The 12161-nt window shown below is 45.8% G+C and overlaps 1 long non-coding RNA gene across 1 annotated transcript; it reads left to right on the top strand.

The window, feature by feature from the left end:
• The first annotated feature begins 1945 nt into the window (after positions 1 to 1945).
• On the top strand, positions 1946 to 11733 carry LOC114617291. The gene is made up of 3 exons (XR_003710769.1): positions 1946 to 2151; positions 2460 to 2787; positions 11644 to 11733. It is a non-coding gene; the product is annotated as an uncharacterized LOC114617291 (long non-coding RNA).
• The last annotated feature ends 428 nt before the right edge of the window (positions 11734 to 12161 follow it).

Consider the following 12161-nt stretch of genomic DNA (forward strand, 5'->3'; position numbering starts at 1 on the left):
CCTATTACTTCATTTTTGTTTTCACGTAGTTTTATGGTTTGATTTTTTTCTTTTACATCTTTTACATTTTAAATAACCTAGAATATGGGCATGAAGATGACTCAGAAGTTAATAGCTCTTGTTGATGCAAGTTCAATTCCCAGCATGCTTGTTGAGTGCCTCACAACTGCCTGAACTGCGGATCCCGGGGTTGGGGAATCCTGTGCATCTGGCCTCCATGGGCATGGGCCATCACATGCTAATATCTGCAAACAGACTTAGGCGTGTATACTAAATTTTTAAAAAATAATAAAATGAATCTTTTTGCTAAGTCTACAAGAGAATAATTTCAAATATGGAAAACTTTTATATTTTATGTAAATTTAAAGTTATCCTCTCTAGCCTTCCTTACAGTCTCAGTCCTTCCTCCCAACTGGGTCCCTATCAATCCCTACATGCAACCAACTTCATTAGATTTTTGTTTATTCCTTTAAGTTTTTTTTTTTTTTACTAGCTTATAATTATTGTATAAAGAGGTAGGTCTTATAGTGACATTTGGAGTTTTAGTTTATTCTTCCTGTATATCTTTTATTTATATGAAATTATTGTGCTACATTTGCTCTTTGTTAACTGGGGTTTCCCTCCACTTGCTGTACCTTACAAGTACTGTATCCTCCGCCCCTTGCAGCTGTGGGGCTCGTCACTACGGAAACCTGTCGTCATTTACTTCAATTAGACGAAGCATCTAGGTTGCTTGCAACATTTTGTTGTGACAAATGGCGACCTTGAAGGTCTCTTCTTGCTTTGTGAACGCACACTTGCAGGGTAAGTTCCTTGAGTTAGGATTGCTGGGTTCAAAGGTAAACACATAGTGGTTTCACTAAATATTTCTCTTTCTCTACAGTGCTCATTGTCAAACTTCTGACGGGTGGTCGAGTTGATAGACTAGTGTGGTTCTTACAGGCCTTACAGCAGAGTAAGAAGCTGACACACTTCCATATGTTCGAGGTCTACTTTGCAGCACTTCTTATGTGCATGTAAACTGTCTATGGCTTGTACCTGATTTTCCATCAAGTTGTGACATTTTTCTTCAGTATTTAAATGTTTCTCATACGCCTAATATCACAGATAAACCCTGTGCCCAGCATACATTTTATAAGCATTTTCTCACAGCCTTCTAATTTCTTTTAATTATTTCTGAATCAGAAATCAGTTTGTTGAATTTATTAATATTTTTCTTTTACTGTGTTTCAATGTTTTATTTCTCATGTGAAAACATTTATTTGAGTGTTAGGCTGGGCTTTGACTGGATTTCCTTATGTTACTTAATCGTCTTCCCTTAACCCTCTCTATTTGTGTTGCCAGGATGTTTTAAGACTCTGGGGTCCAAGCCATCCCCCTGCCTCAGTCTCCAGAGGGGACTGAGGTGTGTATCACCACAGCCAATGAACGGTCTCCCTTTGTGAGGCACAACAGTAAGGCATATTTTTTTAACCTTCTGCCAAAGAGGTGATGTGTGGATCGGGCCCAACTGGCATACTTGGTTTTCATCTCATTTCCTTTTCAGAGGAAGTAAGCCTAGATTGGGTAGCTTATCGCTCATTAGGGAGGATGTGCCCTATGTCACTCCTGTAATCTGGGCCGACAGGTGTCCAAAATGCCCCTGATTCACACACAGGCTTTGAGTCATGAACTTCCCCCACACCCAGGATATAAATAAATCCACCCAAGTGTCCCCTAACATTTGTATGGTTTCATGTTTCACATCAGGACTCCTGGTTCATTTGGAGTTTATCCTGGTGAAGAACGAGACCTATGGGCCCAGTTTTCTAGGCAAGGTGACCCCATGGAACTGTGGGGGGAAATGAGTGTCAATCCTTCCGGTGCAGGCCACTAGGTGGCGGTCCTTCCGGTTCATTTCTGCTGAAGTTTGGCAAGAAACCTAAGTCTTCAAAAGATAAAGGAAGTGACCCTAGGAGTAACAGTCAGAGAGCACAACTTTCTGGAACGTTCCCCTCATCTTCACAACTTTAGATTCTGGAGGCAAGCTCCGTGTTCCTCCCCCAAATTGAAAAGTATTTCCCCCCGACGACACCTTCGTTCCCACCGGAGGTCCACAAGGGCCACAGTGTGTGCGGAGACCGCTCTGCAGGGATGTCACCAGGCCCACAGGTAAATATGGGATAGAGAAGATAAAAAGGAATAACGATGCTGACCGTCCTCACCTGAACTTCTGGGGAGCCCGGAGCTGGGAATGACAAGATGTAGGCTTCCATTCCTGGGTAGCTGCCGGCCCAGTTACTGCAGGCACCTGCTTGGCCACCTGCCCTTTAATTTCCCCATATATAAAACGGGGCAAGGTCTGCCCTGCCTGAGTGCAAAGCATGTCGAAGGGATAAGCTGATCCGTGTGTTGCAATGTAAGAGGCACTGTACAAACGTGTTTTCTCATGATTATGTTTTATGTTTTGTCCTGTATAGGCGTGTCTCTTAAATATGGAAATATATATAATAAACTGCTGGCTAGAGGCTGATTCCTGTTTATAAGGCGGATTTTGCACCTCTATCCTGTTGTGGAAAACAAACACAACCATTGGAGAAAACAGGCTAACTCAAAAGAGCTGCTGAAGGGCCCTAGGAGAGAGTCCTTGCTGAACTTTGCTCACCTCACCAGCCCTCCCTTAGCTGTATATGGAATACTATTGCTGAACTTTGCTCACCTCACCAGACCTCCCTTAGCTGTATATGGAATACTATCTGTGCGATTTTCATGTGGCAGATCGCTGAAGCTGTTCGTGGGTCAAAGCGGGTAAGAACCATAACCCTGAACAAAAGGATCCTGCTGGTCCCAGAGCCTCTCCTCGTTCTGTTTCTACAGACTAGTCATGATACTACTTCCTTCTCAAACCCTAGGTGGGTTTATGCCACTTCTGGTTGAAGTTGGTCTGAAGAGAAAGAGAAAGGAGATGTGGTCAGGACCCAGGGTATCTAGAAACCAAAGACAAAGTTCCAAAGTCCGAGGGCTCCAGGGGCAGCCTGGCAGACAGTCAGAATGCCACCTAGACAGACAAACCTCTTGGCAGTGCCACAGCGGTCCTCCTTCTGCTCCTGAAGTGTGCCAAGATCTTTCCTACCTCAGAGCCATTTGCTGACGCTCTCTTATTTAACTAGAATATTTGGTCAGGATCTTCTTTGATTGGCACCTTCTCTTCATTGAGGTCTCAGGTGGAATTGATTACCTTAGAAACATCCTTCCTGGTCACAGATTACCACAGCCCTCGTCATTTTCCAAGAGTGGTTATCAGTATGGGAAAATTAACTTTTTGAATACTATCTAACTTGGTTTTTGCCTACACAGCCTGGGCCCCTCCCATCTGAATGGAAACAACCTTTGAACCATGAGGGTAGTTTCAGAGTCCACAGCAAGATCTCATGCAAAGTAAGAGCCCATCTCATATGTAGGAAAGGCTGCACATAGTGTGGATGAATCTACATGTTCTGGTTAGAAATGCCACACCAGGATCTCTCCTCTCTCCCCTAGTGCAACATTTTCAAATGTGTTCTACTAAAAATTTTCTCCTATCTGACCCTCTGTCTGTTCCCCATCGTCTTGGGGCTGCCACTTGAATATCATGCTAGTAACAGTACAACACTTTGTTCCCTGCAGCCAGACCTTCCTAACACAAGATTACCTTGCTCCAGCCTGCAACCAGCCTCACTCGTGTTCACTGCCCTTTCCTGGGACAGCTGAGTCCCTCTTGTGTCTTCTCCTGCTGTTCTTGGAATTAACACCTTTCTCAGAGTCACCAGAGACTGGACTTTCCTAATTATCGGACAATCCTCATCTCTGTATCAGACTCAAGTATAGAGATGTGGAAAGCTCCTTAGAAATCCAGAGACCTGAGCTCTCCCCTGAAGCTGATGAACTTTTGAAGGAAACAGCAATACTGGTGTGAGGAGGAAGGAAGCAAAGGCTAGAGAGAGCTTTCTAAAAATGGCTCCAGAGCAGGTCACACACAGCCTCCCACAGAACAGACCTGGGACTCTAGCTGGTCTTAAGGAGCCTTGGGCAAAACAAAGTATGACTGTCCCAACCACAATAAGCTAAGTCCTTGGAAGAGTTGAAATGATGCTATTTGAAGGTGAGATGGTAGCCTTGTACCTTCTAAAGCAGCCGTGTGTTTGATAATTGCCCAAGCTTTATCTGAGGGACTGTGATGTAACTTCATGGGAAGAAAGCAAACCCAAGTAAGGCGAAGATCTTGACTTTGGCAAAAGAGAAAGTACTGCCAACAGTTGATAGTGTGACTTTTCTTTTCCATCAAAATGGCTGGGCGGGGGTCCACAGGAACACGTTCATACCTCAGAAGATCTGTCTCAGCTGTTCGGGCGGCTTTATAGGTGCTCTTAGCAAAGACACACTGGGGACATTATATGTCACTATCATTAATGTTTTTAAAAATATTTAAATTTGGGTTTAGAGAGATGGCTCAGGGATTAAGAACACTCACTGCTCTTCCAGAAGACCAGGGTTCGATTCCCAGCATCCACATGGCAGCTCACAACTCCAAGATCTGACACCTTCACACAGACGTACATGCAGGCAAAACACTAGTGCACATAGAATAAAAATAAATAATTGTTTTTTAAAAAAATAAATGTTTAAATTTTGGGCTAGAGTGGTACTTTAGTGGTTAAGAGCACTGGCTACTCTTCCAGAGGACTTATGTACAATTGCTAGCACCCAATGGCAGCTAACAATAGTCTGTGACTCCAGTTCCAGGAGGTCTGACAGCCCCACTCTCACAGAAATACACATAGGCAAAACTTATCAATGCACATTAAATTTAAAAAAAAACAAATCTTTAAAAAAAAGACTGTTTAAATGTAATGCCAGTTGCCTAAATTCTACCTTTGAGGGGCTGCAGAATGGTTACAAGCACCTGTTGCTCTTGCAAAGGACCTGGGTTCAATGAGTTTCCAGCACCTACAAAATGACTCACAACCACCCACAACTCCAGAGCATCTGACACCCTTTTCGGATCTCCTCTAGCACCAGGCCCACTTGTGGCACACATGCATACAATGCACACATACAACACAGTAAAACACACAGTCTAAATAAAACGAAAGAAAGGTTAAAAATCCTTCTTCTCAAGATTGCTTCATTTCGTACTGTATGCTGTATGCCATCTCAGCAGGAAAAAACAAAAACAAAAAACAAACAAACAAACAAACACACACACACACAAAAACGCTTTCCTGAAATGTGTCAATTCTATTTTTAAAAAGGTTCAATGACCTATTTCTGTAATTCTCATAGACACTGAAAGAACATCAGGGTCTATTTAGGCTCAGTTCTACCACTGAAAAGTGACTCCTGCCAGGTGTCACCTAGAGAGCTACCATGTTGCTTTGCTGCAGAGAAGTGTAATGGCAGACACTGGATTGTCAGGAGAGCCTGTAGGAGAGCAGACACACTTCAGTCAAATTAGATATTGCTTAAGAGCTGAGCATTTCCTGGACGAAGAACCTAAGATGACTGACTGTTGAAAGAGGAACTATGATGCATCCACTAAGCCAAACCAACAGTCAGTTCCTCAGTAATCCAGGAAACAACAATTCTAACGAACCCATTCACAAAACCAACCTGCCGTGAGGAAAGGCAGAACCGCCCTTGGGTAGATTCTGATGACATTGGTTCTTGAGGTGGATGCTCTTCACTCAGAAGGGTCCTCTGGGTTACAGGCAGTTGTGAGACACCTAATATTAGCCTTGGGAAAAGAATTAGGAGTCTCTGCCCAAGCAGTACGTGCCCTTAACTGTTCAGTCCATTTCTTTATGAGAAGTGTGTTTTCTGAATGCACAGTAAAGAGTAGCTTGCTTCCTATCTTAGTCAGCACACATGCTTGCATGGTGAACCTCGCATTGGAGATTCCTGTTTTTAAATTGTAAAGATTTTGTTATTTTGGTTTTGTGTGTGTGTGTGTGTGTGTGTGTGTGTGTATACGTGCAGTGAATCTCATTAGGGTTGGTCACAGGCGCAGCAGCGGGAGGTTATTCACAAGCGAATGCACACCTTCCAAGAGGCTACACCACTAGGAAGAATCTCTCAGCCAGCTAGCAACCATTAGCTGCCTTGTGAGCACCTTTCCCTTCCATAGCAGAATGTTGATGAGCCTGATGCCCTGAGACTGGGACTCCCATAGGTCTTGGGCAAGTAATTGCAGTACCTATACATACACATGAACGTAAGTACACATGGAGGCCGGAAGAGGATATTGGGTCTCCTGGGATTGGAGTTGTGAGACACCTAATATTAGCATTGGGGAAAGAATTCAGATTCCCTGATTCCCTGCCAGAGCAGTGCATGCCCTTAACATCTCATTCTTAGTTTTTCATTAGACAGGCTTTCAAAGAAACCAATGTTGTTGCTTTGGTAAAGAAGAAAATTTTCAGAGACTGAACCATGTATGTGAACCTCAAAACTGCCTTCTGCTTAAAAGGCATCTTAGAAACCACACCCTCTGACTGTGCTGGGTCCCCACATCCTCAGCAGCCTGCACTTCGGCTACCTAATGTCACATTGCCGTATGTGGCAACAGCATTATTTTGGAGCAAACTGCCTACCTGGCTCCCTTCTTTCTTCAAGATTGACATAACTGTCGTTTCTTGAGGAAACAGAGATGGGGTTTTTGGGCTGGACCTTACAGTTGGTGGTTGGCAAGGCAGGATGGGTAGGCCAGACACCGAGTGGGGAACTGGATGGGTCCAGCGTCCTTTTTACTCTTATCATCTGGTCCCTGGCTGAGGTTCTTTCAGGTCATGGGGGGTGGGGGGAGTCCCTGACACACTATCCCCTCCCCCTTCTAGGCAGCAGTCTTCCTTGTTTCCTTCCAGCTGAGCAACTTGAAAGATATACTTCTGCTTAACTTTAAAATCTATCTCTTGCCCCTTATGGAACTTATTGCCCTGACCCTGTCCTCACTAGGGACTCCTGAGCTACTCTGGGCGATAGACAAGTTGATGGTGGTACAGCTGATACCCAGCTTGGGGAAAGAGACGATGGCAAGGTAGCCTCATGAGTTCCTATCACCTTGGAAGAGCCACACTGATTTACCTCTGGGTGCTCGAAAGTTCTCCAGGCCCATGTTGGCAGTCCCTCGGTCATAGGTCTGTTCTCCTTCCAGCCTCCCAAAGGCATCTCAGCCAGATCCACTACAGGTCCTCCTTCTTGTCTGGTTGCTTCCTCTCCATGACTCTGAAAATCTTAAGCATTCCCTAGGAAATTGTTCCTTCTGCAAACCTTTACCTCCCGTTCCATCCCATCTTCCAGACTGAAAGGTTCGAAGTAGGGTGGAGAGCCATGACCTGTACGATCCTGGATCAGTCCCTTCACCTCCCAAGCTGCAGTGCAGTTTTGTGTATTATGTGGAGTGATGGCCTTCCTGAGGGTGGTAGAGAAGGCCTGGTGGTGGCTCTTCAGAAGTCCACATTGTGTTTGTCTGTCACTACTCATAACAGTCGTGTGTCATTCCTGAGACCTCACTCATCCACAGAGCCCTGGACACCTTCGCTGCAGGTTCTTCTAGTACACTTGAATTAATTGGCTCGTGCCAACCTGTGCTGCACCTGCTTTAACTTTTTCTCCTTCAGTAAGTCATTGATAATCAACTCCATTGGCCACCCAGACTCTCAAAGTCACCCTAGAGTCCTGGAGTCCTCTCCACACAACACCGAATCTTTCACTGAATCCTACCAGGTTTAAATATGAGACATCTCCACATGACTCTTCCCGCAGCCTGACTGACACAGGCACAGTCCTAAGCTCAGCCACCTAAGCTTCCCAGCGGGACAGCAAACCTGCCAAGTTCCCACAGAAACAACTGACATGGGCTTAGAAGAGACTCAGCTCCAAAGCACAAGGCAAAGCTGAAATCACTAGTGTTTATTTCAGAGACATAAAATGTGAATCTTTCCAGTACCCTTAGCTTGATTCTGTTTGCTTTGTTTTTTTTTAAGATTATTTTATTTTATTTTATTTTATTTTATTTTATTTTATCTTATGTATGTGAGTACACTGTCGCTGTCTTCAGACACACCAGAAGAGGGCATCAGATCCCATTACAGATGGTTGTGAGCCACCCTGTGGTTGCTGGGAATTGAACTCAGGACCTCTGGAAGAGCAGACGGTGCTGTTAACCACTGAGCCATCTCCCCAGCCTTGTGTTTGGTTTTTAAGACAAGGTCTCAGTAGCCTACGTTGGCTTAAACTTGCTATGTAGCCAAGGATAGCCTTGAACTCCTGATTCTCCTGCCTCCCAAGTACTGGGACTACAGGCTAGATCAGTGTCCAGCTGAACTCCTTTACTTAATAGCTTTGAGTATATAAATATTTCATATTACATTTAATAAAAAGCCAATGCTAAAAATTTTTATCTATGACCTTAAAAGAAAACATAGTCAATACTTATTGTTAGTTGTTATTTTGGTAGCCAAATAAATGTTAAGGATAAAAGTATGGGACCCCTCACAGGATCAGGAATATGATGGTGTAAGACCTGGAATTGGTGTGCATTTAATGGCTGCTCGCAGGGGAGAGAGGTTGCGGAAGAGCCAAGCTTGCTAGACCGTGCAAGCCAAGTTAGATTGATCTCCTTCCTGCGCAATGAGGGTCCAGTTAGGAGCTTTCCAGTTCCCCGCTGGGCCAGTCCTCTGCTGGGCTGCTCTTTCAGGTCCATGGCTGTTGCAATCCCGCCTGGGCTCCTCCAGCCCTGTTTGGAGACACCTCCTGAGTCTGGAGACAGGCAGCCCTCTCTCTGTCCGTTTCCTAGCCTCAGCCCCATTCTACCTTTTGTCAAATTACTTTCCTCTTTGCCCTGGGAGATCCCTGAGGTATCCATGTGATAGAACACCTGGATACCCACAGAGCAGGAAGAGCTGGAAGGTCCCTGCTTAGGGAGCACTGCTTAGGGACATTGCAGGGACACTGCAGATACTCAAGAGCTTGGATCAGTAAAAGAAAAAAAAAAAAACAAACGACGAGATGTAAGGGACTAGGCAGAGAGGACTCACAGTCAGCATTTTCGAGGCTCTGGGGCCTGAACCCATGGTTATGACTTACCTCCAATCAAAATACCTAGGGAAAAAATTTTCACAAGGCACAACTCGAGGTTCCTGGGTGCAAACATTAAGCTGAAGCCCACGGGTACAGCGCCACGCAGGAATACCCTGTCGCACGGGCACACTACTTGTAGATCTTCAGTTACTCTCCAGGCCTCCTTGTTAGGCCAATGGTTGTACCTACACCAAACAGAAACTCCCAGACTTTCTCCTTCCTGGCCATTACCTCCTCAGAACACAACCACCATCCATGGAGCATTTACAGTGTATTAGGTAACACTAGCAATTTAGAGGCGATTTAAAATGTATGACAGGATGTGCTTGGGTTGTATGCAAACATCACCTTATACGTGGGGTTGGAACCTCCACAGATTTTGATATCCACTGGAACCAGTCTCTGAGGGAACACTGGACAGGATCAGGGGAAGTGTAGAAGGAGGGGCGAAGGTGAGGTCAAGGAGTCTGGCTTGCATGGAGGCATTGATGCCCCTGGGTTAGTGGATACTGGGAGGTAGAGAGGTGTGGGAGGAGGGGAGGTGGCTGGGTAAGAGAAATTAGGTGGCAGCAACTGGTACAAATGGGGAGTGGCTAAGAAGAGGAAGTGTGGTCAGAAGGAGAAACCAGGACCACCAGAAACAATACCACGTGTGAGGAGGGCAGAAGCAAAGGGCGCACGCCTGGCAAAAAGAGGAAGCCAGCCATTTGCAGCAGGGTCATGAAACCCAGAAGGAACATTCCCCCAGGCAGTTGTATGGTGTCACAGATGTACAAGATCCTATGCCCAGTACTATGCATGGATTATCTGAAGTAAATCACAGAACAACTTTATGCTCACCCATTTTACAGATGAGCCTGCTGGTATCCTGAATCTAAAGAACTTGTCCATGATCACACTGGTAGGAATAGGGATCCATACTCTTATGGTTAGATGGCATCTGAGGGAAAATAAGGCCGGGAAACTGTCCAGGGAGACGGCTAATAGAAGCAGGTGATGCGTCTTAGTGGAGATTGGGGTTGGGGAAAAGGGTGATGGTCCAGCAAAGCAAAAGCTGTATATGTGTGGGGGGTGTAAGTATGGATACACACACACACCATATAAACCTTTGTGCTCAATATTCAACAACAAAGTTTGAATACTTTTCCAGAGCCCAACTGACTGCAAAGCTCCCAGGAGAAGAAATCAAAGAGAAAGACTTCTGCCCCTTCTGTCTTAGCTACTTTCCACTGCTATGAAGAGACACTACGACTGAGGCAACTTATACAAGAACGAATTTATTGGGGTTCACAGTCAAAATGTTAGAGTCCATGCCCATCGTGGTGAGGAACATGGCAGCAGGCAGGCAAGAAGGCAGGCAGGCAGGCAGGCGTGGCTCTGGAGCAGTAGCTGGGAACTTACATCCTGATCTGCAGGCCGAAGGCAGAGAGTGAGGCTGGGCTGGGGTGGGCTTTTGAAACCTCAAAGCTTACCCCTAGTGACCTCCAACGGCAAGGCCACACCCCCTAATCCTTCCCAAACAGTTCCACCAAACTGGGGATCAAGCATTCAAACACATGAGCCTATGGAGGCCATTCTCATTCAAACCACCACAGCTTTCAAAGACCAGAAAACCAGGAGAGGTCACCGCTTCTTGAGTGACCTGAAAGCAACTGGGGCAAAGGTGCTTTGTGCCAGCTTCACCCCTCTCCTTCCCAGGTGTTTGATTGGCTGACTTTAGAACCTCCCTGGAGGTCAATGGTTCCTAACCTGCAACCAGCCCCTGCCCCACATTACCTTAGTTCCCGCTCTCTCCATTTCCCTGGCAAGTCTCAGTTACATTCCAACCTGCCTCTGCGTTCTCTTTCAGTTTGCTGTCAGGATCCCCCCAGGACAACACATAGCCTTCTTGAAAGCAGATGTCCTGATCTGCTTTGCTCTGACCCATCCCAAGCAGGCTCCCAGTTTATATTCTGCATTAAAGAAAGGGAGTTGAGGTTAAGGCAGTGGGCATTTGGTCCTCCCTGAGACAGGAATGGTACTCCAGCCTAGGGAAGGTGAGTAGCCCCCTCCTTGGGAAACAGTGCAGCTTTCCAGGTAGGGAATGACCTGGGCAAGGATAGTAGTTGGGTGTTTGGGAGACAGCGAGAAGACAATTGGGTTGAACAGTGCCCAGGACAGGCTTATAGTGTCAGGATGGAGTACTGATTTTCCTCTGTGGGCATTGAGAGAATTGTTGAACAGGTCATCAGCTAGTAAAAGTGACACGGTAGGAAGATTAGTCTGGACATAGGCTTGGCATTAGGTGGGGGTTGCCTCTTGGGGATATTCTCCTTGAGCATTGATCACCCCATCTCCTTGTCTCGTGACCACTCCAGGACAGCCTTGAGTGTTTGTGTATCTCATTCTCTCTCCACTGTCATTGCTCCAAGTTCATCAGAATTCACACCTGAAGGCCCATTGGTGGTTCAGCAGCCAGGAGACTCCAGCATCGCCTGTTCTCCATTCCCTCCATGAAGCGGGGATAGAAATGACATCTATAGTTTCCTTTTGCTTCTCCATCTTCAGATCTATGCAGTGGCAACCCTGACATTCCAAAGGAGCAAAAGGCATGGAGACCTCTGCCTGGCACTTCAAGAACGAGGGCAAGTTTACCGCCACAGCCTTGTGTGACAATGGTAAGTTAAACCTTGAGAGGGGAAACCAGCCCATTAGCACAGGCTAGGAAACGGCCTTTTCTGCCATCTCTCCAAACACAGTCACCCATGTGTGCAGATTCTCACATACACACATCCATTGAGTCTTTGAAAGGTCAAGGCCAATTGCAGAAGCACCCATTCCACAAGACTCCTAATTTACGTTGGGAACTAACTATAAAGCTCCCGTGGCCTCCAACTTCCTTTGCAGTGATAAAGAACAGGTCCCATCACTGTCACACAGATGTGACTCTTGATCAAAACTCTTTAACAAACCGGTAACTCCCAGCATTGAGTCACCAAAGCCAAGGGATGAGCCAGGTGCTGGCTTGAGTGGCAAGCGCTTTGATTAAGATGATATGGATTTCCTCGTATTCCACTTTCATTTGT

This window comes from Grammomys surdaster, unplaced genomic scaffold, assembly GCF_004785775.1.
Source record: "Grammomys surdaster isolate TR1022 unplaced genomic scaffold, NIH_TR_1.0 136, whole genome shotgun sequence".
Taxonomy (NCBI): Eukaryota; Metazoa; Chordata; class Mammalia; order Rodentia; family Muridae; genus Grammomys; species Grammomys surdaster.